The 12455-nt window shown below is 39.2% G+C and overlaps 1 protein-coding gene across 1 annotated transcript in view; it reads left to right on the top strand.

The window, feature by feature from the left end:
* Positions 1–2400: 2400 nt before the first annotated feature.
* LOC134567971 (dimethylaniline monooxygenase [N-oxide-forming] 2-like) overlaps positions 2401–12455 on the top strand; it is a 69583-nt gene continuing 59528 nt past the window's right edge. Inside the window, exon 1 of the mRNA XM_063426159.1 lies at positions 2401–2482. The gene's annotated coding sequence lies outside the window, so the exon portion shown is untranslated. The remainder of the gene's footprint in view (positions 2483–12455) is intronic.

The raw sequence follows: 12455 nt of genomic DNA on the forward strand, positions 1-12455 counted from the left end.
AGTGAACAGACAGAGATGTTAGATCTTCGAGAGGGTCGTTGTATAAAGGGCTGATTTATGTCATAACCCCCAAATATGTAAGGTGAATCTTTTTATTTTTCAGTAGCTTAGATCAGTGTTTGCTTATGTGTGTATAGTATATATATTAGATTTCACTTGTATAAAGTTGAGTTATTTAAACGTTTATTCGTATCTTCAAGTATTTTATTGTCCGAATGCGGGTAGATAGGTAGAGTAAGAAAACTAGGAAGAGGGGAGGGGAAAGAAAAGTGTACCAAGTTTGAATGAGCTGAGTACTCTTACACCCATTCGTGGGTAAGGCTGTTATATGAATTCCATGGATTCCAAATATCTTGAAATTTAGGGAGTCTCCCTGATTTAGCTGCTGTAATTTCTTCCATCAATTTGATCTCGTCTACCCTCAGCACCCACTCTCGAATCGAGGGAGCTTGAGTTTGTTTCCAATATTTAGGGATGAGTTGTGATGCTGCCATTGCTAGGTGACAGAACAAGTTATGATCAATCTTTGTAAGTTCTTGTAATGGGAGAAGGAAAATATAATGCTCCGATGTGCGTGTAAAGGATTTTTGGAATATCAGTTGGATAATTGTATGTATTCTTTTCCAGAATTTGTCTATTATCGGACATTACCACCAAATGTGGGCATGGTGTGCGTCCAAAGTTTCACATCTCCAACATAGATTTGCTGAGTTGCTGTAGAATTTGTAAAGTTTAGCTGGAGTATTGTGCCAGCGGGATAGTCTTTTGCGGTTGCATTATTTTGCGTGTGTTGATATGGAGGATTTGTGGATTAGTCTAAAGGCCTTTTTCCATTGCATGTTGGTTAGGGTGATTTGTAATTCCTCAGTCCATTTCAGGATGAAGGCAGGAAGGTGTTGAGGCTGCGCTTCCCTGAGTATGGAATGCATAGTTGATAGTGTTCTAATTTTTGGAGGGTGTTTGGTACAAAGGAGCTCAAAATCAGTAAGAGACCTATTACCCATCGGTAAGAGTTATCTAGTGGTGGTAAAATGTTTCAACTGGTCATAGAAAAAGAGTTGGATCCCAGAGTGTTTGTCAGAGCCTGTGAGGTCTCGCAAGGGAAAAGTTTATTTTCTCGTGTTGCGTCACATAATTTCAGAAAAGGACCATTACACTAAAGACCTAATTGTTTCCCTGAAGTGCCATCGTGTAAATATGGGTTGAGAGTTAGAGGGTAAATAGGCGAGGGGTATGGCGATATCTTCGTTTGAGACCTTATTTTGAGCCAGATGTGTATTGAGGATGAAATTGTTGGATGTTTGTTGAGTGTTCCCATAAGTTGATTATCTATATGGATCCAAGGAAGTATATGAAGTGGGACTTCAGAAGAGCTGTTTTCAATTTCAACCCATTGGAGTATACTGGGAGTGTTCGTCCATTCATAAATCCTTTGTAAGTGGGTCGCTCTATAATAGTTGACTATGTCTGGAAGATTTAAGCCGCCTTGATCACGTTTTCTTTATGTGCCCACACAAATTTCACAAATAGAGATTTGATGGTAGAGAAGAATTTAGTCGGGATTTTTAGTGGAATTGTCTGTATTAGGTAGAGGATGCGGGGAAGAATATTCATTTTGAAAATGTTTACTCGGCAAAGCATACCATTAAGCTCGGCTGCCGGTCACGCCCCCCAAATATATTATATATATATATATATATATATAAAATTACATAAAAGATTACATTAGTATACACATAGAATTTAAATATCTATAAATGCATATATTAAAATTCTACATGTATATTTAAGTAATCTTTTAACATAATTATGTGATTTGATTTATTAAAATTTGATTGACATGCCTGACAACACAGGGAGAAAGTGCAGAGAATTTAATTCGCAAGCACTATATTTGACCCTGTAACTCTCCAAGACACCATAAAACCTATTAATGGGGGGTACTGTTGTACTCATGAGACATCGCTGATTACAAATATGTGCATTTTCTGCAGTAAAATCTAACAGTATTATGACATTCACATGTCAGTCAGAAATACAAATTTAAAAAAAAAAACGTTTTTTCTCACATTTTTTTTATTTTATTCATAATAAATTATGTTCCATATATGGATAGTTAATGATAAATTAACTCCTGAACTCCTGAACAAAATGATATATAATAAGTGTGGGTGCACTTGATGTGACAGCGGTGAATTACGGTTGAACAGACATATAGCGCAAATTCCAGTTTTTGTTTACGTTTTGTTTTGATCAGAACGTGCACTATTGACTCCGTCCTGAAGGGGTTAACTTCTTGCTGCTTCCTTACACTCGTTCTCACATACATAACAAAACAGGAGGAGCTTAAACTGTGATTCCAAAACTTTTTCAACACTGACTTTATGTATTGAGTCACAGTAACGTTTTATACTCAGGAGAAGCAGATATCTATTAACTCTAATCTTCCCACATCCAGAATTGGACATTTTGATTCCAAGAGGTAAGTACATAGAATGAATAAGAGTAAGAATGAGCACTGTCATTCTCAGTTAGAATAAATGACTAATCAAATACAATCAAGGTAGCCTACATTGTTACTATTATTTATATAGAGAAAGAGAGAGTGTAACGCTCATATCTGTAATGTAAGCAGTTATGCAATCTGAAATAAGGATGTCTTAACTATGTCTGAGTAGGCTCATTTTAACGAGACTTACAGAGATTTCTATCTTTTCAGATTGTAATTGTAGTTCAACGGTTTAATTTGAATCTCCGTTCTTGGAATAGTTTAATGAAAGCGTTTTACATTGAATATGCTCTCAAATATATAGCTGCTGTATTAGAAATTTTGAAAATGTGTTATGTGTTGTAGCATATATAAATTTTTCTTCTTTGACAAAATGTAACTTGAAACAGTTATGTATTCTTTTTGCTTTATCTTCCTGACCCATTTATTGAAGTCATTAGAGCAATTTTCAGCCACGATTGTTAAAGGAACACTATAGTCACCTAAATTACTTTAGCTAAATAAAGCAGTTTTAGTGTATAGATCATTCCCCTGCAATTTCACTGCTCAATTCTCTGGCAATTGAGATACAATTATTTAAGGTAAATTGCATATTGTATTGAAAGTGAATCCAGGTTTTTTTTCATGCAGGCTCTGTCAATTATAGCCAGGGGAGGTGTGGCTAGGGCTGCATAAACAGAAACAAAGTGATTTAACTCCTAAATGACAGTGAATTCAGCAGTGAAATTGCAGGGGAATGATCTAGACACTAAAACTAGTAATTTACGTGAATATAGTGTTCCTTTAAATAATTGTATCTCAATCTCTAAATTTAACTTTAATCACATACAGGAGGCTCTTGCAGGGTCTAGCAAGCTATTAACATAGCATCGGATAAGGAAATCTTAACTAAACAGAACTTGCAATAAAGAAAGCCTAAATAGGGCTCTATTTACAGGAAGTGTTTATCGGCTGTGCAAGTCACATGCAGGGAGGTGTGACTAGGGTTCATAAACAAAGGGATTTAACTCCTAAATGGCAGATGATTAAGCAGTGAGGCTGCAGGGGCATATTCTATACACCAAAACTGCTTCATTAAGCTAAAGTTGTTCAGGTGAGTATAGTGTCCCTTTAACTTGTTTTGCTGAACAAATGCATAAATACATTGCATATCTGTCATAGTTCTTATTAGGCTATGTCCCCATTTAAATAGAAATCCCCCCAAGTATGAAATTTAAAGGAACACTCCATGCACATAATCACTATGGTGCTGTGGGTCCTGGTACCTTCCCAGGATAAGTAGTGAAGCTTTGAATGGTTTGAAAACATACCAGGGGTCTAACAGGTACCAGCCATAACCCCAGAAACTATCTGCAAAAAGCTAAGCCAGCATTGCACTTAAGAGCTAAGCTCCACAGACATTCTGCCCAAGAGCTTCTGGCTCCTAAAGTCTGGTATCGAAAACTGGCAGATTCCAGGTAGGCTTTCCAACCTTTTGCAATTGGTATGACTACTAACCTGGGAGTGCACCAAGGCACTCCTGGCACAATTACAATGACAATGAAAGCGTAGCATAGTGTTTAGGGTGCTTGAAGTGTTGTTTTAAGAAATACATGTGAAGCTGAACTGAGTATTTATTTTTTCACTGCAAATTGACATTTTTTTCTTCATTTTCTTAAAGAGTTACTCAAGCACCATGACTACTACAGTGTTTTGAAGTGGTCATGGTGTTCTGAGTCTGTATGTGCAGCATTTCACTACTAAACATTAAAAATAAAGATATATGTTATCTTGCTGCAAGAGCTCTAACTCCAACTTCGGGAGCATCATTAGTATGCCATTATATCAATTCTGTGAATATTGCATGCACATTCATTAGATAAAAGCATTCAGCTGATGATCTCGGACAATGAATGACCTCATGCACACTAGGAGGATTGGTGCCTGATAGAGGATTAGATAAGAGGGCAAACAATTGCAAAACTTTTTGTCACATTACCGGACAACGGCAAGTTGTTGTGGTTACGATGCAAAATATTTTTTTCATACTGGATCAGAACACATGTTTGTAATCTAATTTAGGAACACATGCTTGTAATCTGATTCTTTTGAAACTCCACTTGGTTCAACTAACCAATTCTTTTTAACATCACATTTTTCATTTTTATTTTTTCCAGTATTGAGAACTATTATTACTGGTAACTCTTGCAGGACTGGTTAGACAGCCTTTCTTTAAACTCTATGACATCTTTAAACTCCATGACTTATAGAAGATTTTATGGCTTGATTCCTTAAATTCAAATCAAAATGCTTATGCTATCTTTAATCGATTTGTATGTAACTTGAGAATATATATTGCACAATGCATACCATTTTTCAATAGAATGATTATCTTTAAAGAAAAAGCAAGGCACATAACAGAACTGATTTGTCTCTTGTGCAGAGAGAGCATGCCTACATTCTGGTTCTGGACTGCTCTTATGGATGGGATCAGTCTTATGTACAACAAATGGTATAGGTTCATTCTGTAATGGCACAAGTGAGCAAAAATAGTTTTGAGACCTGAGCTGTGATTTTCCAAAAGGCTAGCTATTGAGTTTTTGTCTGTACTCAAAAATCTCATATTCTCTGTTTTTCTTGCAAATGACAGAGTAAACTATTTTATACATATTTAATTAGATTAAACCATTAATTAATACATCACATTCAGGGAGATTTATCAAGGTTACCTAAAAGATGATGCATAGTGCTACAAATAGGGGAAATAGACATGGAAATTAGTAGCACCATTAAATGGACACTTTGTAGCAAATTGTACTTTTGTATATGTTTTTTATTATTAAATGGAGTGCACCAGCATATACCACAATGTTGTACAATGGGTGTCATATGTACTGAAAGGCTCCATCAGCTGTTCCAACTCATGTGGCAACAGGAGACAATTCTCCAGGAATTCAAAGATGCCTCCATCATACATCTGTACAAGAGGAAAGGGAACCGGCAAGCATGTGATACCCATAGAGGTATATCCTTACTCTATATCACATATAAGATATGTATCAGGACCCTGCTGAGTCACCACACAGTGCACATTGACCAGGCACTTCTGTCATTGTGGATTCTGGACCATTCTGGGATCAATGACATGACGTTTGCTGTGAAACAACTGCAAGAGAAGTGTCAGGAGCAGAACTCTGAACTGTTCTTAACCTATGATGCAAAATAGAGTAGGGGATTATCTGCTAAACACAGATCAAATGGAAAAACATAGCGTTTAACTGTGTGAGAGTAAATGAGGATATATAGTTAACAATTGGCCACTCACAAATTTTCAGATGTAAAAAAGCCTTGAGTGTAATCTTTTTCTTCAAAGTTTAGTTCAAAGTTCTTCTATGTTCATCCTCACACTCCCATCAGTAGTTTAGGAATATTTGCTCAAAAGAGAAAATATATATGGAAAAATAAGGTGCAATTCCAGAGTATAGTAAAAATAGATTTAATAACTTACATGTATGTTTAAAACAATAAGCATATCACCACTGGGCGTCCTACGCGTTTCGTCCTAAGATAGGACTTCCTCAGGGACTTGGTTCATCAATGACAGCAAGAAAACAAATATATAAAACATTCCCCCCCCCAAGTTCTTATATATCCCCTCCGGGCGTTCATCATTCAATCATTCTCGGCCGGTGTTGTTTCACTATTCAGGCGGCACTTCCTGTTTGGATGGGATGTTGTTATCACGCACGTCTTCTGCGTTCCAGGTGTGCGTTCCACATACCCGGAAGTGGGTAGCGATCGTCAATTTGCAGTATTTTCTCGGAGGCATGAAAGTGAATAAGAGCACATGAGGGGGAAAGGCATTAAAAAACTCTGGATCGCTCTGGATAGCACAATATGTTTATGGATACGAAAAAGTATCCCTTATTATCCTATTCTAAACTACAAAAAATGAATATATCAATAATTATTGAATATATATATAATATATAAACCATGAACTGTACATAAGTCATATACATATATATATATATGATCCCAATCTATAAAATAAAATTAAACACAATAAAACAGGTGTGTACATTAAAGCTGATACATTCCAGATGGGGAAGGAAATCTATATTAAAGAGTATGATGTTCCATATATATTAGTTACTTAGTTCCCCATCCTAAGAATGTGTACAAAATATGCAAATCAAACAGACAACTTAATATTGCCTTACTTTTCTTACAATGTATAAGTGATTAGGTGAGGTGGAAACCCTTGTATATACACCAAGCACTTCTCCCCTTCATCTCACCCTTCTACAATGTTTAAGTATTTTCCATCAATAGAGTTCTCTTTTTTTAAAATTCCCTTATAATTTATTTTTGGACTTTTTTATATGTATGTATATAAGCCCCCAACTTTTAGTGGCAATGCCGGTATTAATTTCTATTTTGATGGCAAAAGTCAATAATAGGTTGTATTGTATAAGAGTATTCTAATGGGCTTTCTCAATTGATACCCCAATCTAAAGTTTGGCCAAAAATGCATAAAAAGATTAAATAAAAAGATGAAATAAAGAGATGAAATAAAAAAATGAAATAAAAAAGAAGAAGTGCAACATCTATAGAAATATTCCATGTGTAACCTCAGTTAATCCTCAAAAACTGATGGGAGTGTGAGGATGAACATAGAAAACTTTGAAGAAAAAGATTACACTCAAGGCTTTTTTACATCTGAAAATTTGTGAGTGGCCAATTGTTAACTATATATCCTCATTTACTCTCACACAGTTAAACGCTATGTTTTTCCATTTGATCTGTGTTTAGCAGATAATCCCCTACTCTATTTTGTATGTATGCTGAAGACAAGAGGAAGTCTTTGGGGACCTTTTCTGGATACTTCACCGTATACAGGGAAGCTCCATATTTTGTATACTAATCACTGTTTTCACTGGAGTTGTGTTCACATATTTTGTTTGTTTGCATATACTTAACCTATGATGACCTGACCAAGATCTTTGATACAGTTTGTAGAGAGGGCCTGTGGAACATCATGGCCAATTATGGATGCCCAAGGAAGTTCATCGTCATGGTCCAACAACTCCATGAAAGCATGCATTCATGGGTCCAGGATAATGGCGAGTCATCTGAGATGTTCCTGTTACAAACAGTGAAGCAGGGTTATGTCCTGGCATCTACACTTTTAAGCATCATGTTTTCTGCTATGCTGACCAATGCTTTCAGAGACAGACGTTGAAATTGGCATCAGGTACTCCACTGACAGTCATCTGAAGGAGGCTTCATGCAAAAACCAAGATATCATCAACAATTTCCTGTTTGCTGATGAATGTGCCCTTAACGCTGCCTCAGAAGTTGACATGCAATGCAATGTAGAGAAGTGTTCCAATGCCTGTGCAAACTTTGGTATAACAATCAGAACAAAGAAGGCTGAAATTTTGCATTAGCCCAACATCACCATTGATGGCTAGAGACTTAATGTACTGAACAGATTTACTTACTTTGGCAGCAACTTGTCCAATAACACCACCATAGACAATGAGGTGAATATCAGACTTGCTAGATCTAGTGCAATCTTCAGCAGATTATATGCCATTGTCTGGAATAGAAGAGGTATCACAACTCAAACAATGTTAAAATTATACAGGGCGGTTGTTCTCCCCACACTGCTCTATGCTAGCGAAATTTAGACCGTGTATCAGTGCCATGCCTAAAAACTGAACTACTTCCACACAACAGGCCTCAGAAAAAGGACAAGACAAGATCCAGGACACTACTTAGCATTTTTACCACCTTGATACAATCACAGTCATGCTGAGCAGGGCATGTAGTCTATTTGTCAGACCATTGGCTAAAAAAGAAAAAAATATAATTTTTTATGGTGAGCTGCAGCAAGGACAGTGGTCCCATTGAAATTTTGTTTTGTATGAATGATTTCGTACTAAATAAAAATGTAATTCGGCAATCCCGAATTTCGTCCACGAACTATTCATTTTCGAACGAAATTCGTTAAAAAGAATTTGTTTTCGTCTATTAGGACGAAAACAGCACTGCGCATGCGCAAAAAAAAAAAGCAAGGAGGGAGCCGGCAGCGCTATCAGCTCCCTCCTTGTAATAAATAACTATTCCTACACCTCCCAGCATAAAAACTAATGGAGATCACTATGACCCCATGCCGGGAGTAGGGGCATGTCGCCTAAACAAATTTAAAAGTAATCGTGACTGGGCAGCTATTGCATACCCCTATCTGTGCCAGGTCCCCCCGTGTAGCAGGCGCATGTTGCCTAAACAGCGAGCTGTCATTTAAAACTGAATATAAAAATCTGTATCTTATAGACATGTGCATTCATTTTCTTACGAATATGATTTCGTCTGAAAATCCCGTTTTTTTGTATTTGTTTACTAAAACGTAAACAACTAGGACCACCAGGGAAGGCAGCACCTTCCTGCATGGCAGAACAGCTCCCCCTACTCCCATGCTAAAGGTAAGAAGGGAGGGGGGGGATATAACCTTTTTTTTTATTAATAAAAAAATAAATATACATTTAGATAAAAAATACATTCACACACACAGCACCCCCAGACACACACAACCCCCTTACACACACAACACCCTTACACACACAGCACCCCCAGACACACTAAGCACCCTTACACACAGAGCACCCTTACACACACAGCACCCCCTTACACACACAGCACCCCCAGACACACACAGCACCCTTACACACACAGCACCCCCAGACACACACAGCACCCTTACACACACAGCACCCCCAGACACACACAGCACCCTTACACACACAGCACCCTTACACACACAACACTCCCTTACACACACAGCACCCCCAGACACACAAAGCACCCTTACACACAGAGCACCCTTACACACACAGCACCCCCTTACACACACAGCACCCCAGACACACACAGCACCCCAGACACACACAGCACCCTTACACACACAGCACCCCCAGACACACACAGCACCCTTACACACACAGCACCCCCAGACACACACAGCACCCTTACACACACAGCACCCTTACACACACAGCACCCCTTTACACACACAGCACCCCCAGACACACACAGCACCATTACACCCACAGACACACACAACACCCTTACACACAGATCACCCCCAGACACACACAGCACCCTTAAACACACAGCACCCCCAGACACACACAGCACCCTCAGACACACACAGCACCCTCAGACACACACAGCACCCAGACACACAAAGCACCCAGACACACAAAGCATATATATAAAATCTATAAAATAACCCTCAGTGAGTTAACAAAGAAAATTAGAAACCTAGAATGTGACGGTAGATAAAAACACCCTCACACACAGCACCCTTCTTACACACACACACTGCACCCCTCACACATACAATAGTCCAAATATATATATTTTAATCAAAGATCTCATCCTACCTGACTCACCGGTGATATTCGCCACTATTGACGTGAAGAGCTTATTTACGATTATTCCCCACGATTTAGGGATTTATTTATTTATTATTGCCATTTATATAGCGCCAACAGATTCCGTAGCGCTTTACAATATTATGAGAGGGGGATTTAACTATAAATAGGACAATTACAAATAAACTTACAGGAACAATAGGTTGAAGAGGACCCTGCTCAAACGAGCTTACATTCTATAGGAGGTGGGGTGTAAAACACATTAGGACAGGAATTTACAATCAAATAAGGTGGGCTGCCCTTTAGGAGAGGGCAAGAGACAGGTATGTGAGGTAAGGGTTAGTCTTGGAGGCCATAAGCTTTCCTAAAGAGATGGGTTTTAAGGCACTTCTTAAAAGATGCAAGACTAGGGGAGAGTCTGATGGCGGTAGGCAGGCTATTCCATAGGAAGGGAGCCGCCCGTGAGAAGTCCTGCAAGCGCGAGTTGGCCGTACGAGTGCGGACAACGGACTGGAGGTGGTCATGGGCAGAACGGAGAGACCGAGAAGGGACATACCTATGGATCTGTGAGGAGATATAAGAGGGGCTAGAGTTGTTCAGTGCTTTATAGGTGTGAGTTAGTACCTTGAATTGACTCCTATAGCATACAGGAAGCCAATGTAAGGACTGGCAGAGGGGTGAGGTGTGAGAGAAACGACTAGAGAGGAAAATCAGTCTAGCAGCAGCGTTCATTACGGACTGTAGGGGTGCAGTACGGCTTTTGGGAAGACCAATCAGGAGAGGGTTACAATAATCCATGCGGGAAATTACTAGAGCATGGACAAGCTCCTTGGTAGTATCTGGTGCAAGAAAGGGGCGGATGCGGGCTATGTTTTTAAGATGGAATCTACAGGATTTGGCAACATGCTGGATGTGAGGCTCAAAGGTGAGACCAGAGTCAAGTATGACGCCAAGACAGCGCGCTTGCAAGGATGGACTGATGTTGGTACCACAAACTTGGAGGGAGAGCGAAAGAGGAGGATCAGTATTAGGAGGAGGAAAGACAAGGAGCTCATTTTTTGAGAGATTGAGTTTCAGAAAGCGGGATGACATCCAGTCAGAGATGGAAGAAAGGCAAGCAGTGACACGTTGCAGGACGGCAGGGGAGAGGTCCGGGGAGGAGAGATATAGCTGGGTGTCATAAGCGTACAGGTGGTAGTGAAATCCAAAAGAGGTAATAAGTTTGCCAAGAGAGGCAGTATAAAGAGAAAATAGAAGGGGACCAAGGACGGAGCCTTGGGGAACTCCAACCGAGACAGGGCAAGGGGAGGAGGTATCATTAGAAAAGGAGACACTGAATGAGCGTTGGGAGAGATAAGAGGAAAACCATGAGAGGACAGAGTCACAGAGACCAAGTGATTGAAGAGTTTGAAGAAGGAGAGCATGATCAACGGTGTCAAAGGCCGCTGAGAGGTCAAGAAGAATTAGTATGGAGTAGTGGCCTTTGGATTTAGCTGTGATTAGGTCGTTAGTAACTTTGATAAGGGCAGTCTCTGTAGAGTGGAGAGGGCGGAAGCCAGATTGAAGGGGGTCAAGGAGAGAGTTGGAATTGAGGAAATGAGACACACGGGTAAAGACAAGTCTTTCCAGAAGCTTTGAGGAAAAAGGGAGCAGGGATATGGGACGGTAGTTAGAGGGGGTGGATGGGTCGAGGGATGTTTTTTTTAGTATAGGTACTACAGTGGCATGTTTAAGGTCAGCAGGGATGATGCCAGAAGAGAGCGAGCAGTTGAAGATGTGTGTTAGAGAAGGCACGAGACAAGTGGAGAGAGATCTAATAAGGATAGAAGCATTACGTTCTTGGTTATGTGAGAGTGACAATTACCAAGGACCACCCATAGAATTTTTGATGGAATGCCTTGAGTTTTTATTATTTAATAATTACTTTAGATTTGAAAATAATTTTTACATCCAACTTCGGGGGACTGCAATGGGATCGGCCATAGCACCATCTTATGCTAATTTTTAAATGTATATCTTTGAGCAGGCTAAGATTTTGGATAAATTTGGTGCACATATTATTTCGTACCACAGGTATGTGGACGATGCATCTCCGGTTGAACTTACACTCAGTTGGAGTATGGACAAAATACAGTTCTTGGACATGGAGGTGTACAAATGTAAGAACAAAATCGTTTTTTGTCTTTATAAGAAATCGTCTGATCGCAACACATTACTACACTTTACCAGCTTCCATCCTCCTGCATTAAAGAACTCTTTACCTATTTCGCAATTCCTCAGGGTTCTGAGGAATAACTCGGAAAGCATAAATCGTGACACACAAATTGAGACAATGCGACAGGCCTTCCTTGAAAGGGGATACCATAAATACACTTTGAAGAAAGCTTTAGATCGGGCCTATGAGATTTTTGACAAAGGTACCAACCGGAATAATGTTGCACAAATTACTATTCCGATGAAATTCAATTCAGCAAGTGTGAACATTTCACAAAGTATCAAAAAACGGTGGGACATTTTATCGGCTG

The sequence above is a fragment of the Pelobates fuscus genome, chromosome 7 (assembly GCF_036172605.1).
Source record: "Pelobates fuscus isolate aPelFus1 chromosome 7, aPelFus1.pri, whole genome shotgun sequence".
Classification (NCBI taxonomy): domain Eukaryota; kingdom Metazoa; phylum Chordata; class Amphibia; order Anura; family Pelobatidae; genus Pelobates; species Pelobates fuscus.